The sequence below is a fragment of the Microtus pennsylvanicus genome, chromosome 4 (assembly GCF_037038515.1).
Source record: "Microtus pennsylvanicus isolate mMicPen1 chromosome 4, mMicPen1.hap1, whole genome shotgun sequence".
NCBI lineage: Eukaryota > Metazoa > Chordata > Mammalia > Rodentia > Cricetidae > Microtus > Microtus pennsylvanicus.
The window spans coordinates 106,732,395-106,744,804 of record NC_134582.1 but is presented as its reverse complement, the minus strand read 5'-3'; the positions used below and the strand labels follow the sequence as shown (position 1 = coordinate 106,744,804).

The 12,410-nt window shown below is 44.0% G+C and overlaps 3 non-coding genes across 3 annotated transcripts; 1 reads left to right on the top strand and 2 right to left on the bottom strand.

The window, feature by feature from the left end:
- Window positions 1–4,761: 4,761 nt before the first annotated feature.
- On the bottom strand, window positions 4,762–4,844 carry Trnal-uaa (transfer RNA leucine (anticodon UAA)). Its single transcript has one exon. It is a non-coding gene; the product is annotated as a tRNA-Leu (tRNA).
- A 6,016-nt stretch (window positions 4,845–10,860) lies between these two features.
- On the bottom strand, window positions 10,861–10,934 carry Trnai-aau (transfer RNA isoleucine (anticodon AAU)). Its single transcript has one exon. It is a non-coding gene; the product is annotated as a tRNA-Ile (tRNA).
- Window positions 10,935–11,452: 518 nt separating this feature from the next.
- Trnat-agu (transfer RNA threonine (anticodon AGU)) lies at window positions 11,453–11,526 on the top strand. The gene has a single exon. It is a non-coding gene; the product is annotated as a tRNA-Thr (tRNA).
- The last annotated feature ends 884 nt before the right edge of the window (window positions 11,527–12,410 follow it).

Here is a 12,410-nt window from a genome sequence, read left to right as displayed (position 1 = left end):
TACCGAGGGGTGACACCCCTCCCAGAAGCCATAGGTGTCTGAAAATAAAAACCCAAGCCATACATGGGGTACATCTACTTGAGTTGTCAGTCAGAGGTGTACCAGAGACTGTTCATCCACAAAATAATTAATTAATTAAATTTAAAAATTGCAGTTATTGCTTTTGATTGCCCACCGCAACTTCATGGTAACACACCTGACTTGTATCTTGTCACAAATATCATGGGGGAAAACCAACCATTTTCTGATTGGATTTAAGGCTGGCTCCACAAGAAGAAAAACATCACATGCCTCGTCCCTTAAATCGGGCCAAGAACCCATCATTAGGGAGCTCAGCGGCCCCAGGAGAGAACCTAAAATTATTAATTTTAACAATATTATTCGGTAATAACACAGGGTTAAGATGCCCTCTAAATTCTAACTTCCTAGATTAGTGCAGCTCTCAGACCTCATCAGAGAAGTTTCTTTGTGCGGTGGATGGGGTTAACACAGAAACTCAACGACTTGTCAAAACACGAAGACTACATGCCAGGGAAGTGCTCAGCCCCAGAAAGGACATCTCTCTTGCACACATAACTAGGACTCAAGGACCACCAGTGAGGAGGGGCAGGAAGTAACGGTTTGGCCATTTTAAAACAAACACACAAAAAGAATACTACAGGGTGTATATTGAGATATTTTCTTAGGCCAAATCATAATCCTATGCTTAATTAAAAAAAAACCTTCATTCCACTCTTGCAGACCCAGGGTCCACAATATTGAAACAGGCTTCAACTGGGGAGCTATGTAACAAATTATTAAATAATCCCATCAGGAGTCTATAGCTTCTGAAGTTCAATGATCCACGAAGGGGACGGGCAGGAGTGAGAGGGTGGTGGATCAGTGCTATCTGGCAACACAGAGTGAATATTTAGATATAATTACTGTGTGGGGCTTTCTTCTGGTTACTATTACATGTCAATCCAAAACTTGATGATTTAAATCCAGCATGTATCATAATCCTGGATTATCTTGTATCATAATCTGAGATTAGCATGTATCATAACCCTGGATTTTCTTGTATCATAATTCCGGACAACTTTGTATCATAATCCCGGATTCTGGGGTCAGTGATTAGGACAGAACACAGCTGGAATCTGGGAGATTTGCAGAAAGAGGCTTGAGATTTGCCCACGCACATCTGGCGACTGGTGTGGACAGTGTACTCCGATGCTCAGAAGGACAACCCACCGCTACAAAGACCTCCTACAGAGAGTCACATCTGCCATCTGATAGCTCACATTTGGAAAAATGAGTTCCCAAGACATCCAGTTTGCAGGTGTGAAGCTTCATGTCAGAATAAAATGTCATGTGTCCTGCCCTGCATGAGAGGATGCTTCAGTGGAAGGCACAGGCGACCAAGGATTTCACTGTCGAACAGGATTCCCCACAACACTTGACAAAACGTCCACCAATGATGGAAGGGCCTCGGGATCATTCTGCGTAGCAGAATTGTCCTTGACACTGCAGAACTTCAGCCTCTTTGACCTTCTTGCATAAAATGTCGATTTTATGCTCCCAAGACACAAAACACCTGCCTCCAGAGGGCAGTAGAGCTTCATTGAAAATGACCTTTAACATCTGCAGTCCGCGGTATCTCAGGGATGTATTGTCAACACCTGCCTCGAGAGGGCAGTAGAGCTTCATTGAAAATGACACTTAACCTCTGCAGTCAGAGGTAACTCAGGGATGAGTTGTTTCCCCAGGAAAATCTCTCAGTAGGACAAGGAAGCTGCTGGCCCCGGGGTGTAATGGTTAGTGGTCGAGCTTTGGATCCAGAGATCTGAGTTCATGTCTTGGTGGGATCATTTAGGTTTTCATTATTGAGTACTGTTATTTCTGGAAACTTACTTACCCCCTACACTCGCCCACCACACACTTTCACAAGCAGCGTTAGTTTTATCTGTTCATAGAAATGCGAGCTCACACGTCCAAGCAGGCCCACAGTCAGAGATAAACACTGCAGGGAGCCTCCTCGATTGCTGGAAACCTTGCCTTGGTGCTGAGTGAGGAAGGGCACATTCCCGGTGTCTCCTTGTTCCTGGAAAAGAATACTCATGTGCACTTTAAAGAAATGCCTATTTCCCCCCTGTTTTAGAAAGAATGTTCACATTATTTCCCCTGGGACTAGAGAACAGTATCTGAGTATTGATAACTATCTAATGAGAAAGCAACACACTCTGAGAAAAATACGCGCTCTCCTCCCAGACTCTACACTGTAAGGCGCAGACGGATCAGCAGTTGGTGGGCAGGCCACTGTGTCCAGCCACCGCTGCAGGTTTCTAGGGCTGTCTCCCGGATTTCAGTTAGGGAGAGCTCCGTGGTGACGATTGTTCGTCACTTTCAGAAACAAGCCACGCCCACTCCCTGAGGCCCCCTCCCTCCCTGCAGCTGAAGATCGCCATGAATGTGCCACAACCCAAAGTCTTATTTAAAACTTAATGAGATCTCTTTGTTTTTTATGAGCCTATTGCAGGACTGCGTGGTTCCGTAGTGGGAACCCTGTAGACTGCAGCATCCTGATACAATGTCAAAGACTGGACCCAGCTTACAGGTCTTTCCCCGAGTTTGTTTTAATCGTCGTTCTCATCGAGAACTCCTTCCATTCCCCAAATATTAACTCTGGCCTCCCAGTCTTTCTCAGTGGGATCTGTACCAGTTTCCCTTTATCTGGGCTTGGGACTTTGAGGCAGTGTGAGAAGGGGGAACAGATGGGATGTAGTATTGATATTTTGTATTTTTAGATATAATCCACATACTATAAAATTTGCCTTTAAAAACATAATTTAGTGGGGGGTTTTTTTTGAAAGTTGTGCTTAGGGACACAATTTGATTCTAGAATATTTTAATCACCTCTTATAGAGACCCTGAATCTTTTGGCAACCACTCCCCAATTATACTTATATCAAAGTCTAATTCTTGTCTCTTAGCTCGTCTTTCCCTGAGTGGCTCGCAGCAGGAGGCTAAGACCACCTCTGGATGTATATGATTTTGCCTGTCTGCTTTGATCACCCTAAGATTGCTGATGTCTGGTTGGTTGGAAGTCATTCTGCTTCTTTCTTCCCAGTTTCCTTTGCCCCTTGCCTTCGCCTCTCCGCAAGTGCAGGTCCACTCACAGAACACATGTTGGAAGATCTCCACAGATAGGAAGGTCTCCCTGGAGGTGAATTCCAACCACGACTGTGTCAAAGGTGGAACTGAGGCTCCATACTTTCCTAGTTTTGTTTCAAGACTCACCTGTGGGAAGAAAGGCTCCTCTCAGCCCCCACAACCCATCCCCCGCCCCCTCGCCCCCACTCCCATTCTTGGGCACCTTCCTGGAAGTCCACTTTTCGCTGTAGAAGGCTCTACCCTGGCAGGAGCCAAACCTCTGGAAGACACTAACCATCTATGATTAAAATGAAGTTTGTGGGGGTGTTTGAGGTTTTTAGCCATGCACCCAGTCAGCAAGGGCGGAGGACACCTGTTTCCTTCTTCGAGGTACAGGACAGGGCCTCTGAACTAGCTCTTCCCCTTCTGGTCAGTAAGTTTCCCTGTGTGCTTGCTCTCAGCAGGAGTTTGAGGGTGGTCCTGGAGACAGCAGCAGTTCAAACTCTGAGGACCCCAGGGAGGCTGCTGAGGTCCCAGACGCCAGATCCAACGGTGGTACACTTTTGATCACCTACCCCGCAGCATCAAGGATACTTACTGGCTTTGAACTGAATTAGTGTGTTCCCTCTGGCTGGTTACGTCCAAAGAAGGGTTCAGAGCTTTTCCCATGAGTCTGAATCCCACCCGTCTTTTCTTAAAGATCTTTTCCTTTGTCTCCAACAGGGCTTAGCAGTTGCCTTGAAGGAAAAACCAAAACGGAACCCAGCTGATCTCAGTTTCATTTGTTTGCTGAGGAGCGCGTTATCCACTAGAGGTGGCAAAATGCTGGGAGCTTGCCTCAGTGACCTGGGAGGCCAGGCCGTCCCTAAATCAGGGAAATTCAGAATCTGTTCAAGCCCTTGTCGCTAGATAGGCATCTACACCTCAGCTTCTCAGAGCAAAGCTGGTCAAATGCTGGGAGATATGCTGAAAGGCGGACTTCAGACAACGCAACTGGCCTCTCTAAATGCCTGCGTTAACTGAAGACCAGCCACATGCTTCATCTTTGCCCACCGCAACAAGCGCCGATTCAGAACCAGTATCCAACAGCCCCTAGAAAGCACGATTGTTTCTTCCACTATAAACAGTTACCCTAGTTAAAGGGATATAGGTCCCTCTGAGGAAGGATGGGAGAAAGGCTAACAGTAAAGCTGTCATTAGATATTTTAGCAAGAGCCCATCAGGGAGACCCAGCATTTTCTTCGTTTAGGGAATTCTGGGTCTGCAAACTGCGGAGAACCAGAGCTTATTTCTGTAAGAACAAAAGTACAAAGGTTCAGCTAGTCCTCTTAGAATGTTAAAAACTCAGGCAAGCCAATAATGGCGGCTAGGTATCCCTCGCTTTGGAAACCTGTGGGAGGACTGTGGTTGAAAATCACGCACAGGCGACTGCCTGTGGCAAAACGTGAAGATGGAGCCGCTATGTCGGATGCTTGAGAGCTGAACCAGAAGCGAGACCAGCCCGAGCTACGGGGGAGGGCTTGTTGCAAAATAAGTAAATAAACACAAAATAAATAACACTCTTATTTATGGGTTAGGTGTGCTTCAAAATTACTAGAGGGCACACGAACGCATAATAACTACACCTAGCCCTACTGGGAGTGGGGTTCGAACCCACGCAGGCATTCGCCCATTGGATCTTAAGTCCAACGCCTTAACCACTCGGCCATCCCAGTGCCAAGGTAGTTTTCAGCTAAACATATTTCTCTACTAAAATCGATACACCTGTGTTTAATTGTTTTTAATGTAGACTTTTGTTGGAACAGGATGACTGACGGCGAATTTTTTTACTGTGCCTTAAGAAATCGCTCTTCAGGGTTAGGGGAAGGGTTAGGGGAAGGGGAGGGAAATAGGAGGAGGCGAGGAGGTGGAAATTTTTAATAAAAATTTTAATAATAAAAAAAAAGAAATCGCTCTTCATGATCACCTCTAACATTCTAGAAAAATCTTTATTTTTCCTTAATTTCCAAAGAAAAGTCACTGGTGGCGGGGAAGAGTCAGGAAACCTCCTGCCCCACAGGCTTGGGGTTACGGGATTGTACACCAAGGTTGACCTCAGAGTCACAGAGATCTCCCTACCTTTGCCACTCTAATAATGCTGGCACAAGAATGCGCCAGCAGGCCTTAATCAAACCCAGGGCTTGAGCAAGCTAGGCAAGGCGTATGTTGGGTGGTCTAAAATTTGAGGTTTTACTGCCTCCAGATGCTAGGATTGTAGGTGTGTCACTATGACGACGGTGTCGGTCGTTGTTTGCTGGCTTGTTTGTTTGTTTGTTTTCGTGATGCATTTGCTTTGTGTTGGGGGGGCAGTCGCTTTCATCTTAAATAGCCGGAAATTCAAATTTGGAAGGATGTTCTTTGAAGATTCCTTACCCAAGGAACTGAACTCAAGAAATCTCATCTGTTGATGTTGTTTGGATCACGTCACCCTAGTACCAAGTCCCAGTAAAGGAGGCTGAGAGCATTTCCCATGTGACACTGAGAAAACTGTAGGGTCCGATGGGCAGAGATGAAACGGATAACATAAGGGCGATCCCCTCATGTTTCAGTAACTGAAAAAATAAAGTCTGAGTTTGGACAAGGAATTATGAGGGTCAAATTTGAACCAAACTAAGACCACCCCTCTCATGCCTTCTCCATAACCCCAAGTTCCCAAAACGAGTTGAACTTCACCCTGGGTATGACTAATGAGGGTAATGTCACATGATTAATGACAGCTACTAACCACACGCCTTAACCACGCTTGATGTATTTTTAACTACTTGAATCTTCAATTCTGTACTTCCCGTTCAATCAAACGTCAGCTACCGCAAGACCCTCTGACAAGGAAGGCTGTGCCCCATTTGTGGTTTTCCCTATATAAACCCTAACCTGTAAATGCTTAGGGCGGCTCTCCTCCACTCATTGCTGGACAGTGGACTAAGCCCAGACCTGCAATCAATAAACCCCTTTGTGTTTGCATCAGATAACGGCTCTGTGGTGGTCTTGTTTGGGGGGTCTCATGACACGAGCACAACAGAATTTTATAATATACTGTATTATCGTAGACCATAGCTTGTGGAGCCTATGTTATAGCTGGTTAAAGTACCTTTCTGGTAAATGGAAGAACCGGGGTTTGTGTGCCAATACCACATTTTCCTTTCTCTGCAGGTTTTAGGTTTTAGACAAATTCTTACCACCAGAGGTAACTGAGATTTGTGCCTAATGAAACAGCTTGGCCATCAGTTTTCATGGCTGAGACACTTAGAAGCGGTAATGATCAGGACTAGCTAGTAACCCTCGAGAGCGACTGGGGTATAGTACAGAGGGCGGAGGTGAATTTGCCTTTGGCTCACAAGAAATTATCAGCATTTATGCCGGAGACCTCCCACCTAGAGAATGAAAAATGATTAGTGAAGAAACACAGAACCAAGCAACCCAAACAAACAAAAGATAGACGGCAAAGAGAAAACTAAAACGTCTCAGATTGTCTCTTAGATAAGAAATTAAAAGGGTGGGGGAAAAGAGGTGAACCCTGTAATAAACTTTTAAAAATCCTATTTAGTGAATGTGTGCATGCGTGTGTTTGTATGTGTATGTGTGTGAAAGTGTACAATAGCACGCAGGCAGCAGTCAAAGCACAGTGGGGCTATTTGTTTTCATTTGAAGAGTGTCTTTTTTTTTTTGCATTTTGCAAACGCCTCCTCTCACTCATCCATAATATTGCTGCACTAGCTGCCAGGCAGATGGGAACACAGCCTCGCTTATCTTTGAACTTAAATCTTTCTTCTTTCCTTTGACAGGGTTTCATTCTGCAGTTCTGGTGGCCTAGAAATTACATGTGGACCAGAACTCAGAGCAATTAAAGTGTGTGCGACTTCCTTGTCGGATTTGTGAGACTGTGTCTCCTCGGCTGACACCACAACAGAAAACTAATGAGTGTTTTGTTTATCGAAACAGACAACAGAATGCAAAGATGGAAACATTGTGGTCAGCATTTGGGTTGCACAGGGTAGGTGGCTAAGGACCGTACAGAGTGGGCTGAGCACCTCTAGGACCTCCAACCATCTAGACCTTTCTGTCCTGGTTCCTCTGCTTCTGACAGGTCCCAACACTTCCTCTCACTACCTGGAAGTTGATCGATCATTTTATTCTATATTAATATAAATACACATTTTCTATGTGTCATAAAAAACACAACTTATATTATTGAGTATAGTACACATTTGGTTGTAGATCTTATCCTCATCCTAACATACAATGCAACACCAGCTATCCGTGTGCTGAAGGCCCATTTCCAGCGCACGTCTGAGTAGCAGACACGCAGCGCTAGTGGGAAACATGATTCCTTGCTCTACCAGACTTTCTGCTAAAGAGGGAGGGTCTCCACAGACGGAGTTTCTTTGGGGTTTTGTTTATTTGTTTTATCCTGTACACCAGAATGACCTTGAACTCAAAGAGATCTACCAGCCTCTGGGATTAAAGGCCTGTGCCACCACGGCCCAGCCTGGATTGTCTTTTCAAAGAGAAACTCATTCAAGAAAGAAAAATGAAAATTTAAATTAGGCTCATCCTCCTCTAGAAATTATAAAGCTATCCACACCCCTACAGCTTCACCCTAATGAACTGATCTTTGTCATCTGATTAGTGAGAAACAAAACCAATACGAAGTAAAAACGTGCATATCGATATAAGCTAGATAACTTACGGCAGTTGTGACCCAGCCCACAGAAGAAGCAAGAGGTGACTGCCTCGCTAAATAAGGTACCGAGCCACATGGCTAACATAGACAAGAATAATGGGCTAATATAAGTTATATGAATTAATAAAAAGTCTAAGCTACTAGGCCAATCAGTAGCAAAAAAAAAAAAAGATAGACAACTCACAAAACTTACAATTAGCCCATTGGAGTCAATGGCATATTTGCAATTTACAGACTAACAGCTCAATTCCTAGCAAGAGCTGACAACATTTCAATTCTAGTTTAATACCAACCAGACAATGTCTCAGCCCAAAAGCTGTCCGTCGTGGAAGGCAGGGCCTCTTCTGTATGTGTTGGGAAGATGGGGAGAGGGGGTTACTGCTTCTGTTCTATTCGACTCTGCAATTAATTGGATGAAACCCACTTCCATTCAGAAGGATCATCTCCTTTGCCCTGCGTAAATGTTAAATTTGTCTAAGGAGGAAAAGCCATGGTGATGTTTGGCCAACTATGTGGATATCTAGCTCATTGTCCTGCTAAGAAGACATATAATACTAACATACAAGAGTTTGCTGAAGAAAAAAAAAAAACACAAGATTTAAAAATAAGAAGAGGGCTGGAGAGATGCTTACTGATGCTCTTGGTCCCACATTTAATTCCCAGACCCCACATGGTGACACACACTGTTTGTCACTACAGTCTCTGGGGACATGATGCCCTCTTTTGACCATTTGAGCTCTTGCAGCACATGGTTCACATACGGACACCGAGGGACACAGACATACAGAAGTAAAACAGATATTGTAAAGAAGAAAAGCCAGTGGTGGCTCATGCCAGCAGCATTGGGGACACTGAGGCAGGACGTCAAGGCTACACAGCAAAACCCTGCTACCCCCTCCACAAAGGGGGAAAAATCTAGACGGAGGAGGAAGATATATATTTTCCTAACACAAGGCAAGAAAGCAATGGAATTTTGTTCATGTTTTCAATTAGTTTTGCACTCGAAATCCATTCCCGTGGTTCCACAGTGCAGCGTTTGCCCCTTCTTTTATCTCCTCAGTTTTGCTTACCACGCTTTCCACTTGTTTTGGTTCGGGATGGTGGTGCTTAGTTTTGTTTAGTTTTAAGTCAGGGTCTTGTTAGATACTCCAGGCTGGCCTCTAACTCTCAGCAATCCTCCTGCCTTGGCCTCTCCTGTGTTGGAATTCCGGGCATGCAGCAGCACATTTGGCTCGCCCTCAACCCTCTGTACCGGGTATTATGTGACTGGCCTCAGGAAAGCTAATCAAGAGCACACGCAGGCGGATCTCTGTGAATCTGAGGCTGATCTACAAGGGCTAGTTCCAGGACAAGCTCTAAAATAAAAAATAAATAAATAAATAAATAGCTAGAGAAACCCTGTCTCGAAAAACCAATTAAAAAAAAAAAAAGAAAACACACACACACACACACACACACACACATAGGATAATCTGCCAGCTGAGCTGCATCCTAAACCAAGAAGAAATTCGGGGGAAGAAAGAAATTTTGTCCTATTCTAACATAACAGTTCCAGGGCAGAACTCAAGAGCTCCTTACTTGGGATAGGCTCCTACTAACCCATAGCCCACAGTGTATTCATTTGGAGTCTGTATGTTTGGTGGTGAATCAGAAGTCCTCTGAAGATGGTCACCCCTGGTAAAAAAAAAAAAAAAAGTTGACCGTGTCTTTTGTTTCTGCTTTTCAGTTTTCTGTTTGAGACAAGGCCTCCGGTAGGTCAGGCAGCCTGACTTTCTAACTCTCTGCCTTCACCGACCTTGTGCTGGGATTGCAGGCATTCGCTCCAGGGCTGGGTTCTATGTGGTGCTAGGGATGGAGCTTCTTGCGAGTCTTCTACCAACTGAACTTGTAGCCCAGGCTGTCCATAAGCTCACAGTGGTCCTCCTATCTCAGCATCTCAAAAGCTTACATCACAGGCCTGAGCCACCATGCCTGGTTTATGTTATTGTCTTTGTTGAGCTCCCAGACTCCAAATTACTAGCCCTTCTTCCAATATCTGTATCAGGTACCTCCCTGCTGGGAAGTCCCCTAACATCTCTGGATTGACTCAAAAGGTAATCCTTAGAATATCTCCAAAGATGTTCCTCTTCCTGGTCTCCATCAGCCATTCTAATTTGTCTGTCCCTCCCCAAAGCCTAGCTATTTTTCTAGAAAGTTGATACCATGTTTCCAAAATCCTACCTAGGTAAAGTTTTCCCAGACTGCTCCATGTCAAAGTTTCTGTATCATCCAGCGTCCTTAACTCATTCAGCAGACAAATATCTTCAATACAGCCTATGTTGCTACAACGAATGCATTTTTCCAAGTATCTCATGCCTGTCATCATAGGAGTGTGTCTTCTAATGAGGTTACCCAGTGTCTGGAGCTGGTTCAGGCCTATCTGATAATCCATCATCCCAGGGAAATTTATCCTCTCAGACTCAAATATTTGGGTATTTTTTCCTATGATAAAACACCATGACTAAAAGCAACTTGGGGGAGGAAAGGGTTTGTTCCCATCATGGTTGAGAAAAGTCAGATCTGGAACTAAAAGAAAAACTCATAGAGGAATTCTGTTTTCTGGCTCACTTCAATTCTTCATACTCAGCCAACTTTCTTACAGACTAGGGCCACCTGGCCACCGGGACCTCAATATTTGGAGCTGTTAAGGAGGATAGAGTTTTAGAACCACGAAGAACAGACCTAGCAAGGTCGAGGTCCAATGGAAGTGAGGAAAGGCCAAGTGCCCATAATTAGGGCTGTGAAGGACTTAGAAGCTTAAATACATCAGGAGGAAATTGCAGCTAATGAAGGACCTCAGGGAGCAGGTTTACCAGTTGCTAGGATACCCAAGGGCCACTGATCAAAAGCACAAAATTGGTGTGGTGAAAACACACGTGATGTCTCCAAGACAAGTTTCAGACAAACTATTAGAAAGAAGTGCAGGAAGATTTCTGAACCAAATGCAGTAGTACAAAATCTACAGCTTATGCTGGCCCGTACGGGGATCGAACCCGCGACCTTGGCGTTATTAGCACCACGCTCTAACCAACTGAGCTAACCGGCCACGGCTGAGAGTGTTTTCTTCTTTCTTACCTACAAAGATCACAAACAGCATCTTTTTTTTTTTTTTTCCTTGATGTTTGGGAATCAAAATAAGTGATAGTACTGATTTGTTTGTTCCAGATTTGGCCTCAAGGAGTCCTGTATCATCCAAAGAAACGCTTAGGATCCTTTGTTTTTGCTTTCCCTTAAACCAGATAAACCGAGTCTCCTAACGGGTTTTCTTCCCTGTGCTTCTGCAGCGCCTACAGATGCGACTCACACCCGCAACCACACACCCTCATATGCGGTTCCGAGGCAGCGATGTTTGAAACGAGATTTCCTTTGACTTCAGCCTTTGTCAACGGGAGGTCGTTGCTTTAGTCCAGATTTTAGAGAAATCATTTAAGGGAAAGTTCTTTTTTGGTTGTGACTGGTGTTTCTGATCTTTTTCATTTCCAAGCCAATTTCCAGGGTTGTTGAACCTTACTAATGTATGACATTCTATTCAAATAATACATAACTACATGACTTCTCAGCTCTGGCTCCGTGGCTTAGCCGGTTAAAGCGCCTGTCTAGTAAACAGGAGATCCTGGGTTCAAATCCCAGCGGGGCCTTTTTCTTCCTTTTCCTTTGGACCTTTATTAATCCCACCGAATATTCTTGTTGATTGACTTGTGGTCAATCACATCCTATGAAGTGGAGCACAATCCAGCCTTTTAAACTCTTCTGAGAAACTGAACGCGCATTGGAAGTTGGAGATGTGAAATGAAGCAATTCAGGAAAAGCTTTCGAGTAATTCCTGAGGACAGGACAGAATTTTTTTCTGAGATCATGGGACTAGAGATGCATAGTCGGTCTAGACTAGCTGAAGCTTGTTCCTTTTCACTACACACTGAGAAGTAATGATAATTTATGAACTTTAAACACGTGGAGAGTGACGACGCACGCCTGCAATTCTAGTATTTCGGACTTTGAAAGTGAAAGGTCAGGTTTCTGATACATAACACGGCCTTACTTTTTCTTTCTTTCTTTTTTTAAATGATAATTAGTAACAAAACATAAGTATTTAACACCTGACAACTGATTATAGGTAATTGAAAAAAATCATTCTGAACTTGATGTCTTTAGATTTTTTCGTAGAATAGCTGAAAAAGACACCGAACCCTGAAAAATTAAGACAATCCATGTTTTATTTTCTGTTTCTTTTCCTACTTTTTATATTCTAAGGTATATTTTAAGATTATGTTAGATTCTGTAAAAGCCTAATCTCCCTTCCTTAATAAGGTTCATAGAATTCTATAAGCAGAGAATTGGATTTCATGAAGGTTCTTCCCCTGCCTGCCTGTAAAGAATGGTCTAATGAGTGACTAGTGGGGTTTTGTTTCTTTGCTTGCTTGCTTTTTTGAGCTGAACATGAAATACTATGCAGTGTGATAGATTGACAGTGTAAAGGACCCCTTAGGTTGGAAAAATACTTCAGAGACAGAAAGCTTGCGTG